Here is a 20,237-nt window from a genome sequence, read left to right on the forward strand (position 1 = left end):
GTCCAACGCCATGTTGCTGCCTGTGATACGTGCCAGCGTTGTAAACCACCTCAGGTGCTACCTTCCGGTCATCTCCAGCCGCTCACCGTCCCTGTGGAACCATTCTTTTGTGTTGGATTAGACCTCCTCGGTGCCTTTCGCACGTCATCCTCTGGGAACAAATGGGTAGCCGTCGCAACTGATTACGCCACCCGATACGCTACCACGCGGGCTCTCCCTACCAGTTGCGCCACTGACGTCGCGGACTTTCTCCTGCGTGACATTATCTTACTTCATGGCGCCCTGCGACAGCTGCTTACTGACCGTGGTCGAAACTTCCTCTCGAAAGTTATCGCTGACATTGTGCGTTCCTGCTCCATTCAACACAATCTGACTACCTCATACCATCCTCGAACCAATGGCCAGACAGAGCGGTTAAACCGTACTCTTACCGATATGCTGTCCAAGTACGTTTCCAAAGACCACCAAGACTGTGACCTTGTCCTTCCTTACGTAACATTTGCCTATAATTCTTCCCGGCACGATACCGCCGGATTTTCTCCATTTTATCTGCTCTACGGTCGCGAACCGACCTTGCCCCTTGACTCGGCACTTCCTCTTGCAGCGATCTCAGCATGCGAGTATGCGCGCGACGCCATCGCCCTCGCCGACCGTGCACGCCAGCTTGCCCGTGCTCGACTGACGGACTCGCAAACCACTCAGCGGCGTCAGTACAACGCCCGCCACTGTGGCGTACAGTTTTCGCCTGGTGCGCTCGTGCTCCTGTGGTCGCCCTCTCGTCACGTCGGACATTCAAGAAAGCTCCTTTTTTATATAGTGACACCCGGTTATTGACCTATATTGCATCATGGGCCTTTTGCACTGTCGATTGAGATATTATAGCGATAAATGTTGCGGAGAGTGCGTAGAGTTATGCATTAGTCAATTATTCTGCACTCACTAGGAGTGTTATGTGTCCATTCTTGTAGTGTGCACACGGGAAGTTTAAATAATTTTTATGCATGCCAAGTGATCATATTATCTAAGGTAGACGTGAGAAAAAGAACAATTGCAGTTATTAAAAAGAAGAAAGCCGAGTGATAAAATTATTTACTAAAGGCGCAGTAGGTCACACTTCCAATAATTGTCTTAAACCTTGTCAGCTGCACTCCCTAGATGCGATAAAGTCTGTTTGCGTTTTCTCGGTTCATGGCTTTATCAGAAATGGAACCATGTAAAAGGTCGTTTTCTAACGAATCTAAATTGTTCCGTTTTCCCACGTCATTAACATTAAATGCCAAGTCAACTAATAATATTTTTATACTTACCGTTCTGTCCAGGTTACCAAGTCTCCATTCTGAAATTAAATTCGTATTTTGGAGTCATGAAGATGAAGTGTTGAGACCTAAGATATTTATTCTCTTTCTGTAAAATAACATTATAATAGTTGAGGAGTACAGTACTGGTAAAATCGCGAAGAATTATATATAAATAGGTGAAATGAGTATTGTTTGAACAACAAAATTTCCGAATCGAAAGAGCTTAAGCTATTTCAGAAAACCGCCCGGAAAGTTTGAATAGATTATCCGACATTCTTTTTCCTGCGCAAAACGAAATCTAGTGGCTACATGAAAGCCTGGCGGTCGAAAAAAGAACAACTGATTTATACATTGCATGGCCTGTGACAGTCACACCTAAATGCACGTAATGCCATTACGAAATGGGTGTCTGGCCTTCCTCGAAACCTTTAAACAACTGATTACATGTGTTCGGTGTATAATAGCAAGGCCAATAAAACAAAACTGAGAACATACAAAGCCGCGGACGCGCGTAGAGTGTTCCGTTCATCAAGGCCGGAAGTTTGCTACTACAACGCCACGTTGTTTTCAAAGATAAAAACGATGCGAATATTGACATAATAAAGTATTTTGCTTTATGTGAGAGAACAAATTCAATTGCAGGCTGCCTAAAATTGATGCATTCAGAAAAATGTGCCCGAAAGTATTCATCAGAAGTTCTCTGCCCCCATTTGTCCTAGTACAATAAGTTTCCCTTCGGTCAGGGAATGAAATCGCGGGCGTGTTGGTCGCATTTCAGTAATGGCGAAACGCGAGATTGCCCTTGTCCAGTGCAATGGAGGCACGTTAAGTGCCCCTCACCAGGACACATATTATATCTTAGTTAAACGCTGGAAGTTGCTACGTGCCCTTTTGGGAGCGTTATGCCGCAACAAATTTTGAAATTGGTTCATTAATAGCCGAGGTAGGAATATTTCAGTGCCGAGAACCAGTGATTTAGGGAGGCCAGTGGAACTGCAAAAAGAAGCACTCTAACCACATGCCCCGTCTAGTCTCCGCAAGCGAAATTCCTTCCCGGCGTTCGCTCATACCCGACCTCGAGGATCGCGTGACGCATACGTCACGGGCGCCGCCTTCATTTTTTTCCTTGCTTTTTATTTCGTGGCGCACTTCCGCTAAAGGTGTCGCGCGCGAACTGTTGCGTTTGTCTCGCATGGCGCAGCGCACAATTTTGCGCTCTGCGCACGATTACACCTGACTATCAGTATAAGTCAGTGCTACACGAATACTGAAGTCGACACAAGCGGATCACGGAGCTTGATCGGGCGCTGGAACACGGTAGAAAATGACATAGTATCGTTGTCGGCGCACGCGACTGCACGACGTGGCAACAGGCAAAAAAAAAAGAAGCAACGGAAGTACATCTCTTTTGCTGCGGTGCGTAGTAAAACAAAGACACCCAGACATTCGTGTTTCTATGATTTCTCGTTTGTCTAAACTTTAATTCGGCCATTGAAGCAACAGAGTACACACATAACAGATGTTGCCTTCAATGATTCTAGAAATCACGTGCCACTACGAGCGACGTCACAGCACTGCCAAGCACGTAGGCGCACTTGTGGGATATGCGTCGACTCTCCGGCTGGTAGTGCTGCGTGCGCAAGTAGAAGCACAAAGGTCTTTCGGTTTCAAATTTAAGCTCTTCCTGTGGGGCGTAGCGATGCAGTACTTAGCAAATGCGATCGTTAGCGCACATTGCATGCGTGACGCTTGTCAGCTCAACATGGTCAGACCTGATGAGGGGCCATTTAAAGATCCCCTGGTTGTCAAAATTTATCCGGAGTCCCTTACTACGGCGTACCTCGTAATCAAATCGTGATTTTCACACGTACAATCGCATCATTCAATTCGATTTTATCTTCCTTAAGACTTCCATAAGTTTTTGTATCTCTTGCAAGTTAGTCAAAAAAATTTTGCGTTCAGGAATTTCGCAAATTGAATTGTCGAGTTCTATTGAAGATCGTTCGCCATACCGTTCGTCTCAAAATTTCGAACATTACCTAATGTACAATCGAATGGATTAGACGCAACGAAAGACAAGAAAAAGGCTGAAACTGGTTGATGAATAAATGATTGGGAAAACATGGTAATATAGGCGAATAGTGAAAGTTGCCTTACATAAATAGTTATAGCGCATTTCGTGCGCATTCGCCACTTATATCGAACACTTATATTTACAGAACACAATGTTTTCTCATTGGGATTAGCAATGCATGACACATTGCAAAAAAAATAATAACCATTGATTTCTTCTTGCAGAAGAATGGGCCATAACACGAGGGCGAGACATCTATTCAAAGGAGCAGTAGCACCTTTGAACAATAAAGCAAAGGAGCTTGGTGTCACATGAGTACATATAGCAAAAACCGTGTTCGCTGGGAGTAAAGTAGTTCATGATACGCGTTAACTTATAACATCGCAGCAAATACCATGGACCATTATTCTACAGGGAACTTATGTCAAAGAAACGGGCTAATATTTAGACAAGGGTGGCGATGTGGGATTGTTGGCGCATTTTGACGAAAGGAGGTTGAGCACAGGGAAACACAAGTACAAGGGAAGGCACATTCGACGCCCAGGCGCTAAATCTAGCGCTCAATCACCTTTATTTTGTGATTAGAGGTCTTATGAGTTTCCCACTATTTAACAATTGGTATACTTCACCATTTTCCAATCTAGAGGGACCTTGCTGAACTTAAGCGGCTTAAGAGTGAGCAAATTTTCGAATGTCGACCTACACTTATCGATTGATGCGCACAAACTGACAGCTTTAGTTGATACTGGCGCAGACTTTTCGAATATGAGTGACCAGTTTGCACACCGCCTTAAGAAAATCAAAACGAAATGGACGAGCTCTTATATTGAAAATGCTGTGGGCACCTATAGCCAACTGCAGGACTCCAGATAGGAAATAGACATTTTGGCGTTAATTTTATAATTTTACAAGGGTGCTGCAGATCACTCATCCTTGGTATGGGCTCCTCGCGGGAGTGCGGCGCCATGATTACCATACGGGATGGTGAGATAACTTTATAAGCTAGTATGGAAACGAAATACGGTGATGAGCGCGAATGTACATTGTTACGTATTGCAGACGAAGACGTCTGCATACCGCCTCTATCATGCAGTCTTGTCTGCTCCAGTTGCATAACACAGTGTAACGATGACAGATTAGCCGAACAATTAACTGCGTTTCTGTTCCAACAAGGTGTTGTCATCGCTCCGGGTATCTTCAGCCTAATCGGTGGTCGTACACAGGTACTACTTACAAATTTTATTAAAAAATCGCGGCACGCGCTGAAAGTACCGTGGTGGCATACTTTACGAAGCTGACGTTCCTCAACACTACTTTTCTCTAAAATGAGTAAAAAAAATGATACGATGCAATGTGCACCCGTCGTCGACATTGAGCAATGTTTAGCACCGCAGCAGAAACAGATTCTCAGAGAACTGCTTCACCATTTTAGGGATGCTTCTCTACAACCTCTCGAGGGTGTCAAGCGCCACTGACGAAACACGGCATCATTACGAAGGAAATAGCAATACCCATCCGACAGAACCCATACAGCGTGGCTCAGAAAGGGCATGAAGGAATACAGCAACTGGTCAAGAAAATGTTCGAAGACGATGTCATCCAGCCGTCAAAAAGCGCTTGGGCATCGCCCCTGGTACTTATAAAGAAGAACGATCATAGCCTGTGGTTTTGTATTGATTATAGCAAGCTCAATCAGGTTGCGAAGAAAGATGTGTATTCTCTACCGCGCATGCACAATTCCCTCGACAACCTACGGCATGCTCATTACTTCAAAACGATTGGTTTATAAAGTGGAGACTGGCAATTAGAGGCCGATTAGCAGAGACTTAGAAATGAATGCTTTTGTGACGCCTGATGGACTCTATGAATCTAAAGTTCTACTTGTTAGTTTTTGATCCGCCCCAACCATGCTCCAAACGTTGAAGGATAAAGTTCTCTCAGACCTTAAGTGGAGATTTGCTTAAAGTACCTACGCAATCTAACTGTTTATTCGGCCACATTTGATGTTCATCTCAGACGGCTACGGTTAGTTCTTCAAGCCATAAAGTCTGTCGGGCTCACTTTTAAACCAGAGAAGTGAAACTTTTGCTATAAAGAACTTTGGTCAAGGTTATAAGTCACAAAGGTGTCAAACCTGATGCTGACAAAATCACAGCCGTCGCAATGTTTTTAAGGCCCATGGACAAGAAGGCAGTCAGAGGCTTCCTGGGCCTTTGCGCATTTTACCGTCGATTAATTGCGGCTTTTGCGCGAATCGCCTCACAGCTTATTTATTTGCCTAGCAAGAGAAGACGTCACCTTCGTATAGAGCTAGAAGCAGGAAGCAACATTTTACGAGTTCCAGCATCATCTACAATCTCCGCCTGCTCTTGCCCACTTTGATGCTGAAGCGCCGACGATAATCCACACCGATTCCAGAAAAGTGGGTCTCGGCGCCGTCCTTGTTCAGTGGCAAGACGGCGCTTAGAGATTTATTGCTTACGTGAGTAGAGCACTATCATGTGCCGGCTCGAACTACTCCTCCAGAGAGAAGGAATCTTTGGCTCTCGTAAGAGAAGTTACCATGCCCCGCCCGTACCAATATGACTGCCCTTGTGAACTCATAAGTGATCATCATTATCTCTGTTGGTTGATGAAGATAAACGATCCATCTGCAGGTTTTTAACGCCGGAGCCTGCGGGTTCAAGAGTACATGGCAGTGGTCTACGATTTGGGAAGGTAGCACTTAGATGCTGACTACCTTTCCAGATCGCCGTTCGAGTCAAGAGGCGTAGATGATGACGAATCCGCAGATTCTTCTTTGGTGTTCTCAATGTGGCATCATCTCTCAACAGTAAGAGGACCAGGAGCTCGCTTCAGTAATTTATTTCACAGAAGGCGGCACCATGAACATGCCTGCAGTGTTCTCAAGGAGCCTGTCAACCTTCTGCACACGCAAGTGTTCTTTTTAGGTAGAACATCTTTTTAATAAGGAAGCAATATATACTACTCGTGCCTAGAACTCTCCGCGACGAGATATTCCAAGCCTTTCACGTTGAAGTTACTTCAGGCCACCTAGGCTGCACAAGAATATTAGCGCGAATCAAGAAGTATTACTGGCCACAGCTCGTAGCACAGGTGAAGCTGTACATTTGAACGTAACTGGACTGCCATCGACTAAAAGTGCCACCTCCAAGACCTGCCGGATAATTACATCTGATTGCAGCGCTGCAAACGCCGTTTGAACAAATTGAGATGGATGTTTTGGGTCCATTCCCTATATATACTACTGGAAATAAGTGGATCATAGCTCTGACGGATTATCTCACGTGATATGCGGAACCAAGGCACTTCCGAGCACCACAGCAGCTGAGGGCACACACTTCTCCATTGAAAACGTCTTCCTGAGGCGCGGTGCTCCAGCGGTCATCGTAACCGACGGGGCAACCGCGTTCACGGCTCGGCTTCTGCGAAGTGTACTCACGCTCAGTGGCACGGCGCGAACAGGGGGCTTACGGAACGCCTGAACAAGATTCTCAGAGACATGCTGTGCATGTATGTCTATCTATGTATGTATGTATGTATGTATGTATGTATGTATGTATGTATGTATGTATGTATGTATGTATGTATGTATGTATGTATGTAAGCATGTATGTATGTATGTATGTGTGTGCGTGTGTATGTATGTATGTATGTATGTATGTATGTATGTATGTATGTATGCATGTATGCATGTATGTATGTATGTATGTATGTATGTATGTATGTATGTATGTATGTATGTATGTATGTATGTATGTATGTCGACAAGAACTGGGACAAAATATTGCCCATGCAAGCGTTGCTTATAATACGGCTTGAAAAGAGACGAAGCGAATGAGTTCATTCAGTCTCCTCCACGATAGAGAAGTGATTGCGCTATGCTGGATGTTATGCTGCCTCATGATTCGAGCGATTCCGAGACTGACGCCGTAGATTTTTACAGTGCGCGCCGAGAAGCAAGACAGTTTGCATTACTAAGGTCTGGATGAGGGCTAGTTGGTTCAGATTTAGAACTGAGGTTGAACAGCGCGAAAGAACAGCGACACCAGGAAACAAATACCCCAGACAATCGCTGTCTGTGCTTGTCGTTTGTATTTGCTTACAACACTTGTCTGTGGTATTTGTTTCCTCGTTTTGTTTTATTCGCTCTGTTCAAGCTCATTTCAAAGCAAGACAACTCGCGCGTTTTTTAATAACGGTCCAGAAAAACCGTCATCCCATACCTTAAAATCAGTATCATCGATGCGCCGTCTACCAGCCCGGCTAAAGACTTTGGACTCCGCTACACCATCGAGGCCTCTCGGAGAAACTTCTACGCCCACAATTTGGACAACACTAGGTTCAACGAAGCCCTAGCGACGTCAACTACGAAGTCGTCCCTCAAAGCCGAGCTTGCTCCAGGCGCCGTAGGACCTGCCTGAGGCTGTGCACGTAGTGCCCATGAAACACTATTTTTCTGAATGACACCAATACTTTCTTGTTCGGTACACACCGGGTGCTACCCGAGGAGTATCGGTACGATCCTGTTTCGGGGGGGGGGAGGGGGCGAGGAATGCCGCCTCCCTATCTGGGCCTATACACTGCAGTTGAAGGCGACGACTGCGAGAGTGCGAGCGTGGTTTTAGAGAAGAACCCTGAACTGAGCCGTTGTTGCAATTGTCTCCATGAAATATGCCTCTCCGCTCTTGTTTACGGTGAGTCCCGACAATATTGCCAGGTGTCTACGAGCTCAATCAACATTGCGCAAGTACGAGTAAAGCTCAATAAAAAACATGCTTTTTGTGCTTTCTTAAGGACAATAGTGCTTTTGAGACACCTTCAGAGTCCGCGAATACTACTTCCTTGTCTAGCTTTAATTTCGTTATTTGTGTGACCACAGACTCAAATATATAGTCTTTATAGAGTAAGCATGCTTGTATGAGGGTTCGCTACATCCGATTCGGAAAAAAATAAAGGATGAACATCCGCGTAAGATACGCCAGCATGCGACTTTCATGCACTGGTGTAGAATTCAGCGCAAGAGCACTTCAATTGGACTTCATTAAAAGGCATTCGCATGTCGAGCTCTGGTGCCTACTTTGTTACTTACAAAACTATATCACATTCTATCAGTTGCCACTCCCAAGGTGTTAGCACCATAGCTGGAGGCATTACGGGATGTTCAAATTGTGGCCCACCCACTTGAAAGCTAAGCTCCCCCACACTGTGAGAAAGGCTGCCTTATTGAAGGTATTATGGAAAAGCTTTACACATGTCAAATCGTTAACAGTTTTAAAACACGGATGTTTATGATTAGAGTGCACTAGGAGTAAATATGTGAAGCTGATGTTTGATACCAGCAGATGGAGTGACCACTGATTCGATTTTACGTGTAAGTTTTCAATGGGGTTTGTTCTGAAAGTGTCTGTGGCCAGGTGGATACCTAGATGGTGAACGGGATCTAGCATCTTTAGCGCATTCGGGGCAGCAGAGTGATATACTACAGAACCATAATCCAGTAACTTTGAAATGGGGCTCTTGTGAAGGTTCATTAAACGCTTCCTGTTGCAGCACCATGTTGTGTGAGGTATAATTTTTGTTAAGGTATTTGTTTTTAGGCATTTGGCTTTCATATATTTATGTGTGGATTGAAAGTAACGTTAGAGTCAAATATGATGCCCTAAAAACTTGTGTTCTTTGTTAACAGATACTTGTTGTCCACACAGTTCTGCGCTAGGATTGGGAACTGGGCGTCTCTTTCTTGTAGAAAGAACATAAGATATCTTTTGGGGGTAAACTTTAAACCCACTTTAGTTTGCCCACTTAGAACCATTTTTCAAGCCCTGCTGTGCTCATTTCTCCCACACTGCACTGCTACAGGAAGTAAAGCTCGCAGCGTGTCCATGTTAGCAATCAAGAGTGTGTAGCTGAGCACGTCTCCCTGCGGTACTCCAGTTTCTTGTACAACTGTACATGACAATAACTTGCCGATGTTGACGTGGAAGTTAAGATTAGACAAATAGTTGCCTATTAAATTGAGCGTATTGCAACGGATGCCCATTCCTCATGAGCCTCAAGTGCCTCAAGATTCCGTAAACTAAGGTTGTGTCGCACGCCTTCACCATATCGAGCAATATGGATAAGAAAAACCATTTACGTAGTAATGCGTCACGGATGTTTCCTTGAATGGGCACAGGATGACCAGCTGTGGACTACCCTTTTCTGAAGCCACATTTATAGGTGTCAAGGTTTTTTTTCAGTTCAACGAAATGTATGAGCCTCCGAATGGTCATTCTTTCAAATTACTTTGAAAGACAACTTGTGAGAGCTAAGGGGTGGTAAGCTGCTGCTGAGGATGGATCTTTACCCTGTTTCCAAATGGGGACCACAATCTGTTTTTTCCATACGGATATTAGGTATCCGACAGACCCAGTAGTGTTGAAAAGTGCGAGTAGTGCAACTTGTGCGTTAGTTTTAAGTTTTTGGTCATGTCATACATGACCCTGTGTGGTCCCTGTGCCGAGTTGTTGCATGCAAGCAAGGCAGCCCTCAACTCGGTAATATTGAAAGTACACTTATATGGCACCTTTTGTTGGGATCTGTGGACTAATTTCTTGCATTATTCTATTTGTGTGCGTTTCAGTAAACATTGTGAGTAGTGGATTGAGCTTGAGAAACGTTCAAAGTGCTCTCCAAGAGAGTACGCCAGCTCTTGAAAGGTATTCCCTTGGTCGTTCACCAAAGGCAACGGATGGATTTCTTGTCCTTTAGCTTCCTTAAGACATACCACCCTTGATGCTCCTTTTTTTATGAATTTATGCCCGATAAACGTCCATCCCGAGTTTGTCTCTTTGCATGACGACGTGCCCGCCTTCCCTGCGATTTATAGTGTTAACTGCTATATTTTCCCATTCAGTCATATACGCAGTGTGCCTTATGCTTTATTCTGCCTCTGCCGCACTTCTTTGCAGTCTTTGTTCCACCTGGGAACACGCCGTTTGTGTGAAACACCATTCGTTTGTGGGATAAATTTTTCGGCTGCATCAATAATAAAAGCGGTCAAATATGCGACGGCATTGTCTATACTAAAATTGTTGATAAAACTATGAGGTAAATAAGTTTGTACTTAAATGCTTCCACTCAGCCAATGGTAATTTTCATCGACGAATATGGTGAAGGTTGTCATGCTGCTTTATTAAGTGTAAAGTTATAGGGAAGTAGTCACTAAAGGATTGTTGATGACATTCTATTCCAGGTTGGGCAGAAGAGAGGCAGAGGCAATTCTTAGACCTATCGATAAATGAGTTGTGTTGGAGGTTGTAATAGATGCACTCTTTGTTCTTAAACAGGCACGCACCATAAGTCACAAGAAAAATTTCAATGATTGGACCTCTCGTATCACAACGCGGGTCTCCGCCCTAAGTGTTGTCAGGTTAAAATCACCCATGAGTACGTACCGGCAGTTGACCTATGAGATTATAGAAATATGTTTTTTTGAGTTGATAGTTGCCTGCTACATACACAGACCAGAAAGAACAGCCCGCTCAGACACTGCTTCAAGCGGTGTTCGTAGGGTCAAATGCTAGCTAGCAAAACTCTTGTCGATGACTGTGGCTACACCGCAGGATGAGATGTTAGCCTCATCGCGGTTTTTCAAAAAAAATTACATTGTGTACGAAAGTTTGTTTGTGCAGATGTTAAGTTTGTTCGCTCGACACACAGCACTTCTGGAATTAGTTTATGAAGAAGTTCTTTAAAATCATCTACATTGCGTAGAAGACACCTGATATTCCACTGTAATAACTGTCTGTACATTTTTTTATAAAAGCATCGTCCTGTGTGTCTAATGTATGAAATCTCGCCTAACCTATAAGCCCTTTTCCGGGCCTGTCATGCGGCGTTCCATTATTATGACTTTTTTGGAGCGGTCGCCGGATTCCCGCAGCTGCATAGGCAATTGCTGCGCCGTCTGGCTCGAAGAGTTGTCCATCACCTCATCAAAGCAGCTGGACACCCGTTATTTCGAGTGGTTTGTCCGTCCCGAAGCATTCGCCTCGGTAGACGAAGCCCTTTCAGCTACCAACCCGGAAGTCGATGGCTTCGTATTCCGGAACGGCTGAGCAGCGCTGGCTGCAGCCGCCTACAGGGCGAATGACATCACCTCCGCTTCACTGGGTGTGGACCGGAAAGCCGACGGGGTCCGCTGCGGCACTGCTTCCTGACGCGCCACATCGGCAAAGCTATTCTTCGGCACGTATGTCACCCGCCTTCAAGCCTCTCAACATGAATTATTGACAAAAGGCAGAAACCATCTTTAAACAACGCGCTCAGTTTCGTGCGCCTTCTAAAAGGACAATGGCATATTGGTGATAAAGGCGAAGGCATAATGGCACGTGCATTCACCGCACGCACTCGCATCGTAGGCGACTGTTGTCGCGGGATACAAGAAAAAAAAGAGGTAAAGCGACGCTCGATAGGTAAAGATAAGAGGGCATTACTATCTCCTGTTAGGAACGCGGCATTCCTCTTTTTATTTACTGCTTGGGCAAAAGCTTGCCCACAATAAATAGCCGTGTCTGAACTCCTTCAATTCTTCGTTACAATACGGTTTGAGGTGCTGGGTGATGATTTCCAGCCCCATTCGAGTATAAGAAAGCAGCACGGAGCCACGCCATTTCAGACCCAACGAGCTCACGCCTGTCCACCAGCGCACGAGCCGTCGTCTACGTAGTGAGTCGCCTGACTTTCCTCTTTCGCCGGAGCCAACTAGAGTAGCAGCAGTAGACAACACCGAAATTACATCCCAGACCGCTTCAACCCGCATCGTTGTTGATCAGTCGCGGACGCCCGAGCCTTTCCGAAGCGACACCTTCGAAGACGCCGAGGAATGGTTAGAAGGCTTTGAGCGCGTCGCGGACTACAATGGATGGGACGAAAACGGAAAGCTCAGCAACGTCTACTTCGCGTTGCAAGACTGTGCACTAGCGTGGTTTGAAAACCAAGAAGCTGCCCTCCGGTCGCGGGATAACTTCCGACGGAAGTTGTTGGCCGCGTATCCGAGTGCAGACCGCATGGAAGGAGCTGAAGCCGCTTTGCAAGCAAGAAGCCAACGAAACAACGAAAGCGTGGCAATGTATCTCAAAGATACATCCCGCTTATTCCACCGCGCCGATCCGAGCATAAGTGAGGGAAAGAAGCTTCGGCATCTGATGCACGGTGTGAGGAAAGAGCTTTCTGCCGGTTTAGTTCGAAACCCTGCACGCACCGTCGCGGAACGCCACTCCAAGTTGACAACGAAGGAAAGGATACTTCAACGATGAGCGAGCCTCCACAACCGCGATATGAACGTTGCATCTGTGGATGCAGTGTCGGCAATGTTCGGGAACAGCGTCGAGGTGTTACGAGAACTCGTAAGATCTGGGCTTCGAGAAGAGCTTCAGAGGCAACAGCCGAACAATGGCCTTACAGTGGTGTCTCCTATAGCAGAAGTGGTTGGCGAAGAAGTGAGACAAGCAGTCCGCGAGCAGCACCCGCCAGCACAGCCACACGCGTCGTCACCGGTACGGCTCCTGAGTTTTCTCGGAAAAGGTGAGGTTTTTTTCGACCTCAACAAATCAACCTTGTTTTGAGGATCCTTTTAAATCTGTCAGGACTTGCCCCGTCGTGCGATTGGGGCTTCTATGCGCTCCTTTTGCTTTTTTCGACCATCTAATACCGTGAACCGGCCGGCTGATGGCCATGGCCGCCTATGTACGCGGCGATGCCTAAGCCTGAGGTTCCCGAGGAAGAGCAGACGTCCGGGCGAGACTCCCCTAGTGGTGTCAAAACGCCTCGTTCGGACGGCTCAAGTGTGTAAGTATTCTCTGATGAAGGAGACGCGGTGGTTCTCGAAGCCGAGATACCTGGAGGGGAACGCAATCCGCCTGCAAGGGACGGCCCCACTACCGCCCTTTTACCTCCTGTTGTTGCTGCCCTCAGTTCCCCGCCTTCCGTTTGCAGCAACTCGGTTTCCACTGTTCCACTGGATTCCGAACAACGGATAACCGCCTCCATCCACCGCATAGTAGAGAAGTAAAAACAAATCACCGACTTGATCTTCCATGCCTCTTCTAAAGTAGCGAATGCTCAACGCTCGCAAATGGTATCCTGGCTTGCCGAGATATTGCAGGAATGTTCTGACGTGCGTGCGATTGCTGCCAATCAGGCGGGTCGCGTTGAAGAGTTGCGAGACCAGCTACAGTAGGCGGGGCGCCTTGCTGGCGATACGCTGGCAGCTCCACCGCCTCCTCCTTGCCAGCCCAGGACATACGCGGCTGCGGCGCATCTTGGTATGCAGGCTGCTCCACTTACGACCCGGCAGCCCCCAATCAGGACCCCTCCAGAGGTGATACAAACGGGCCCGAACCCGACGGTACTTCCTCCACGGCTCGATGCAATCAGGCGAGAGCACGAATTTCTCCTGTTCCTCACCCCTAGTGCTCCTTCCGCCTCGCCGGCACGCGATGTTGTAGCCCTTCTGAAGACAAACATAAACCCGATCACGGAGGGAATCGGTGACGTCTCTATGCGCCGTACACGACACGGCATCACAATCTTCACTAATGAGCGACTCTCCTTCGAACATCTTAAGGCTGCAATCGAAAGGAACCCGATAACGCGTACAGCGATTTCCATCAAGGTGGCGCAAATCGACAACCCCATATTCACATATCAGGCGTCGATCCTGACGTACCCGCTCATGGCCCCCTCGCCGCTATCAGTGCGCGTAACCCATCTATCAACTCGATCCTGAATTCTGTAAAGTGCGAGTCTCTTTCCGCGAACGCTCCGGAAACTTCACCCATGACCTTGCCGTCGATGCAGCCTCCTTCCGCTTCCTTACTGCCCTCGGGCGGTTGATCATAGGATGGACTTTGGTGACGGTGCGGGAAGATTTGCATGTCCGCACCTGCACCTACTGCTCGACGTACGGGCACTCCAAACGCGCCTACCCGCACAAGTCGGACCCCTCGCGGATGCTATGCACGAAATGTGCAGAGTCGCATCTTGCACAAACATGCTCGGTCCGTGTGGGGGACGCTGCTTTGTCGTGCGCCGAGTGCCAGCGGGTAGCTAGGGCGTCGCCGCATCCCACGGGCGATGCGACTTGCCCAGTTTTGCTTGAACGCATAGCGCATATGCGCATGCACACAGACCATGGATAAGATAACACGCACCACCTACTCTTGTCCCTTGGGGGCTGCGTGGTGGCTCTTCCCATCTATACCTCCTGCCGTCAGATACACCTGTATGCTCACTATCCCTCGGCTTCCGGACTTGACACGTGTCGCTTTGCCGCTACGCAGGCCCTTTCCCCATAGGGAGGGTGCGTACGCCCCTCTATCCTTCTGAATCCTTGTTCGTGTTTCGTAGCTCACAATGTCCCTCGCTTCCTTCCAGAGGTTTCATTCTCTCTATTTGCTTCCTTCCTATCTTCTATCTCTCCTCCATTTTCTCCTTTTATCTGTTAACTTTTGCCTCCTTTTTACTCCGCGCATTATGCCTTCCTTTATTTCTGACACCTGCGCTCCTATACTCATCTTAACGCTCTCTTCCACTTTCTCATCTACTCTCGACCATGGCCCATTCCACACCCATTAAATTTTTGCAGGCTAATCTGGCACATTCCGGACAACCAATATTGCAGTTGTCGGACTTTATTCAGCAGCACCACATTGATTTTATCATTATTTTCGAACCTTATACACGAGGCAACTCTCTTTCGCACCTACCTCACACGCACATCACCTTCGCTTCACCAGTAGCTCCCCGTCTGGCTCTTTTAGCCCCTAAACATAGCTATGATCTCTTCCTAATCCATTCCCATCCACTTTATGTCGTGGTCTCCTGTGTTGCCTTTTCAGTCTCTTTCGTCATCCTCGCCGTTTACGCTCCCCCTCACGAACCACTGGAACCCCTTTTTGACGCCCTACAAGCTCACCTGTCCTGTATTACTCAATCATTTCTGGTGATGGCGGGTGATTTCAATGCGAAACACTTACTGTGGGGCCCAGTGGAAGGTGATATCAGGGGTGCGCAGCTCACACAATTTGCTGCCGCAAACAACTTAAAACCATTCAATGACCCTCGTTCGCCGCCTACCTCTCAATTCCACCTTGCTGAGAGTTCGATCGATGTTTCTTTGCATCGGTTCCTCTCGCCTCATGCGGCTACAACTGGTTCGTCGACGAATCCGAAACGCTATCCGACCACAAATATATCTTATTGTCCTTTTTTGGCCATATCAGACGCCGCCATAAACGATTAACAAAATCGACTACATCTCATCTTTTATAGTCACTCGTCACTTCTCCATGGTTTTCGTTGGCCCAACAGACAACTTTACTATCACCCAAAGCATTTGATTTGGTTTCGGCGAAGTTCTACATTCTTTTCGGCAAGCTTCGTCATCTTCATTCTTGCTGGATAAAGCCGCGCCCCTCTGCAACTAATTCATGGTGGACTCCCGAACTTACTATTGAACGTAAACACATCCGTGCTCTCCGTCGCCGCTTCCAACGCACCACAGACCCGTTCCTTCGACAGACGTTTAAGGCTCAGAACTACGATGCCCATGCCAACTATAAAATGCATATCGACCAGGCCAAATCTGCTGCCTCCAAATCTATCTGCTCCGATCTTTCCAAACGAAACCTTTTAGGCCTTCCTTTCCGCATCTGCTTTGACAAACTCTCCCGTACCAACCAGCTCACCTCCCTTCTTTTACCCGATGGTCGTTCCACATGCACCGTACGTGAGTCGGCCCATTTTCTCCTTACGGTTCACGTGACTCAAGAGTCCCCCTCAACAGATGACGACGACCCCGTGCGCCTGCGTAAAATAACTGACACGCCTTATTCCTCCAATACTATCGACCTCCCTTTCACTATTGCAGAGATTGAACATGCCATCAATTCAGGCAACACCAACGCCGCCCCAGGTCTAGACGGACTCACTCTTCCTATGCTCAAGACGCTTTTTCCCTATCACCCGTCCTTTTTCCTCTTCATTTTTAACCATTGTCTCAATCTATCCTACTTCCCAGCTCACTGGCGTAAAGGAAGTGTTATCTTTATTGCTAAACCCAATCGCCCTCCCGACTCTCCGTCATCCTACCGCCCTATTGTTATGAATTCTTTGTTTAGTGAGATTCTCGAACGTCTTCTAAATTCCCGGCTCTACTTCTTTCCCCACTCCAAAAACTTAATTCATCCGCGTCAAATCGGTTTTACACATGGGAAGAGTGCGTCCGCCGCTTTCTACCGTCTTAGACAAACTCTGAACACCTACAAACACCTTTTTTTTTTCAAAGGGGCTTTCGACAGTGTTTGGAACCCTGTCGTCCTCCACTTTTTACGCTCGCATAATTGTCCTTCCAACCTTTACCAGCTCCTAAAATCCTTCTTAGAACACCGAGGGATCACGTTCCGATCGCAGGCAGGTCAGGTGTCTGCCACGCCTACATTGGGCAGCCCTCAAGGGTCACCGCTCAGTCCGCTGCTGTGGATCATTGTCATCTACGGATTGCTTGAGCTACCCTTTCCCCCGGACGTCGTTGTGCAGGCCTACGCAGACGACACTGTTATAGTGCTCTCGCAGACAATCGTCGCGCTTTAGAATCGAAGGTAGCTCTCACTCTTAATCTTATTTCGACCTGGACACAGCTCACCAAACTCCCAATCAGTAGCGACAAATCCTCCTTTCTACAGTTCCCCAATAGCCACTTTGCTTCCTCTTCACGCACCCGTCTTCCCATTGTTCGCTTTAACGGCTTCGCCCTCGAATTTCAGTCGAGTATTAAAATTCTTGGCGTCATCTTTGACACCCACCTCACCTTTAACGCTCATTAAACATATCTCTGTACCGAAGCAGACCTTCTCTCTCCTCGTCTTCTCCTGTTCCTTCGAATGCACTATTCGATGCCCCCATCCGCTCCCCGTCTCCTCTATAATGAGGTTCTGCTTCTGTCCATCACATATGCTTCTCCTGTCTGGTTGCCAACCTTTCCTGCTTCACAGTCTAAACTCAAAATTTCCTCTATCCAACGTGCTCTTCTCCTTCCAATCACCGGTGCTTTTCGTACGACGCGTACCTCGTCGCTTCAGGTTTTCGCTAACGCACCACCGCTCCACATTGAACTAGACCGCCTAAACGCACACTTCTCTTTACTTGTACTCAAGGCCCTTACCTTTTATGGCCCTGACTCCTACCATCCGTCGCTCGTTCACTACCCTATGAATCCTTGGGACTGTGATCCCAGCGTTAAATCTCGTTTTTCCCATCACCGTCTTCGACTTCAAGAGGTACCCTCTGTTACCACTAAGCCGGCCTACCACCTGTATACCGACGGCTCCTACACTTCCCACTCTGCTGGAGCCGCTTTCATACTTTATAGTCCAACAGGCCACATCACTAAAGTTGGAAAATTTAATCTTATTGGTGCCACTTCCTCTTATGCCACCGAAACAGTCGTTTTACAGGAGGCACTAGCCTATATACGGGCTTTGCCCCATTTCATCCCTCTACACATTTACACCGATTGCTTGTCCATGCTCACTGCATTGAACTCTTCCACCAAAACCAATACCTCTGTCAGTGACATCAAGAAGCGCCTTCTTTTCATTTCTACCCGGCGACGGGTCTCTTTTCCATGTGCCGGGGTCATCGAAGGCAACGAGATGGCGGACTTCCTCGCTAACTCCGCCGCCTCCCATGGTGTTTCTCGATTCCTCCTTGCCACTCCCTCGTCCCTAAAATCAAAGATGCGTGCCTGTTCCTTCTTCCAGTGGAATACTCACTGGACGCGAGAGAACAGCGACACTGGACTCTTTAAGCGGATAAAGAACGTCACTCGCATTCCCCCTTTCTTCCCGCCGAAAAGACCCATTGTTCACCTCATCAGCGCTCATGGCCGCTTCCCTTTCTATTATTTCCGCTTTCATCTTTTATCTCACAGTAACTGTTCCTGTGGCAATCCTTGCACAGACTTGCTCCATTATTTCAACGATTGTCCTCTTACTTCTCACATTGCTAATCTCCCTAAAGATAATCGCCCCACTACCGTAACACCTCATCTTTACCTCTCCCTTCTCACCGATCAAAGAAAGCGGGCCCTTCTCATTCGTCTTTATCGCGTCATTTCTTCGTTCACTTTCCCGGACTCCTCCTACTATTTTTCTTCAGCCATCCCTTATTTCTTCATCGGTTCCCTTTCGCTCTCCTTCTTCCCTGTTTCCCTTCCATATCCCTCACACCTTGCCCTTCGCCTTTCGCTTTATAGTGTCCATAGTTATGCCAACTAAGGTGGCGCTCGTCTCCGGGGACACTATAGACGGAATGGCTGCATTCTTGACTTGGCCTTTTAGTTTTTCTTCCATTCCCTGTCTGTAACCATTGCTGAATGCCCAAAATACACCTACTGAACTTGCTTGCCGCCACTTTCAGGTCTCTTGCAGATCTTCAGTCGAGCTGCAGTCAAGCGGACTGCAATCTGCTCCTGATACCTGACGCAAAGTCGCACTAACCGGAGACCTCCGGTCACATGTACGAGAAGTGCGCCATCCCAAGAGCCTTCAAGAGTATACCACCGCGTTTAGTCTGGAGGCACCTACCAAACGCCAGTACTTCTCCAGGCTTCTGCAGTTCGGCCTACCAAAAGCTCTGCTCCAGATGCCCGCCATCCTCCTGGACCTGCAGGCCTCCTCTGGCCCTGCCCTCTTCTGTCGTCCTAATTCTTTCTTCTTTCTTTTCCCTTTTGGTTAGTTTTTTTTCCTTCTGCTCGGTGACTTAATAAAGAATTGGACGAATCCCGAGACGTCACACGCCACATGTCAATGCAGACAGGTATTCCGATGTTCATTCCTGCTCCCCACTTTTAATTATGTACATTTTCTGTCGGCTTATCTCGGTTTTTTTCTTCAACAATTGGCTTTTTCTCAAGCTACTTTTTGGGTCTCTACCCCTGTTCATTTAATTTTGATTGGCTTATACCAGCTATACCTTGGTGGTGCTGGTTTCCCTCATTTTTTATTTAGGTTATTTTTGCTATTTGAGGGGCACAAAAATACGCCGTGGCACTCCCTAGAGGATCCCCAGGACGTACTTCTGTCGTGGCAACTACCCATATATCCGAACCTCTATTTCTGCCACCTCCACCTGAGTTGAGATTCCGGAAGGTTGACATACGGCGCACTACTGATAGAATCTCGCTGTGCCACCACTGCGGCGAAGCTCGTCATCTCTACAGAATGTGCGAATACCACAGAGCGGGACTTCGGGGTTTTTTCTGTAAACGCTTCTTTGCCAAGGAACGGTGAACTTCCTTTCGAAATCCGGGAGCATTTGTCAACGCGCCAAAGCCTGAAGACTTCACAGCAACACATACATCGGTCAACAGCGTCGCTGACATATCTATCACCGAGCCCGCGTCCATCTTGAAGCTCCCCAAGGCGACGCTCCCAAAGCCCGCATCGGGAGAACTAATACCGGGGACCTGAGGAGGTAAGGCCGCTGTCGATGCAAGAGCAGAGCCTCCAGCGCGGATTCTGAAATATAACAACGGGCATGAGAGCAGTTGCGGAAAGAATGACGTTGCTTCCGATTTATGTGTGTTTATATATGGCTGCGAAAGTACTACTTTAGTAAACACATGTGCAGCCCTTATAAGTAAAGTACTTGCCAGAAGACTGAAGAAAGTGTTGACACCTTGGAGACGACCGCAAATTCGAACCTTCGCAGGTCACCTTGTCGACCCGGTGGGCAGGTGCACTTCTAGAACCGGAATATGCGGCTCTTCACACGTCGCTAGTTTCATTGTACTGTCA

At 47.4% G+C, this 20,237-nt stretch overlaps 1 long non-coding RNA gene across 1 annotated transcript in view; it reads right to left on the reverse strand.

The window, feature by feature from the left end:
* Nucleotides 1-1,303: 1,303 nt before the first annotated feature.
* LOC142591296 (uncharacterized) overlaps nt 1,304-20,237 on the reverse strand; it is a 42,486-nt gene continuing 23,552 nt past the window's right edge. The window contains exon 3 of the long non-coding RNA XR_012830444.1: nt 1,304-1,336. This is a non-coding gene — a long non-coding RNA (uncharacterized LOC142591296). The remainder of the gene's footprint in view (nt 1,337-20,237) is intronic.

This window comes from Dermacentor variabilis, chromosome 8 (genome assembly GCF_050947875.1).
Source record: "Dermacentor variabilis isolate Ectoservices chromosome 8, ASM5094787v1, whole genome shotgun sequence".
Classification (NCBI taxonomy): domain Eukaryota; kingdom Metazoa; phylum Arthropoda; class Arachnida; order Ixodida; family Ixodidae; genus Dermacentor; species Dermacentor variabilis.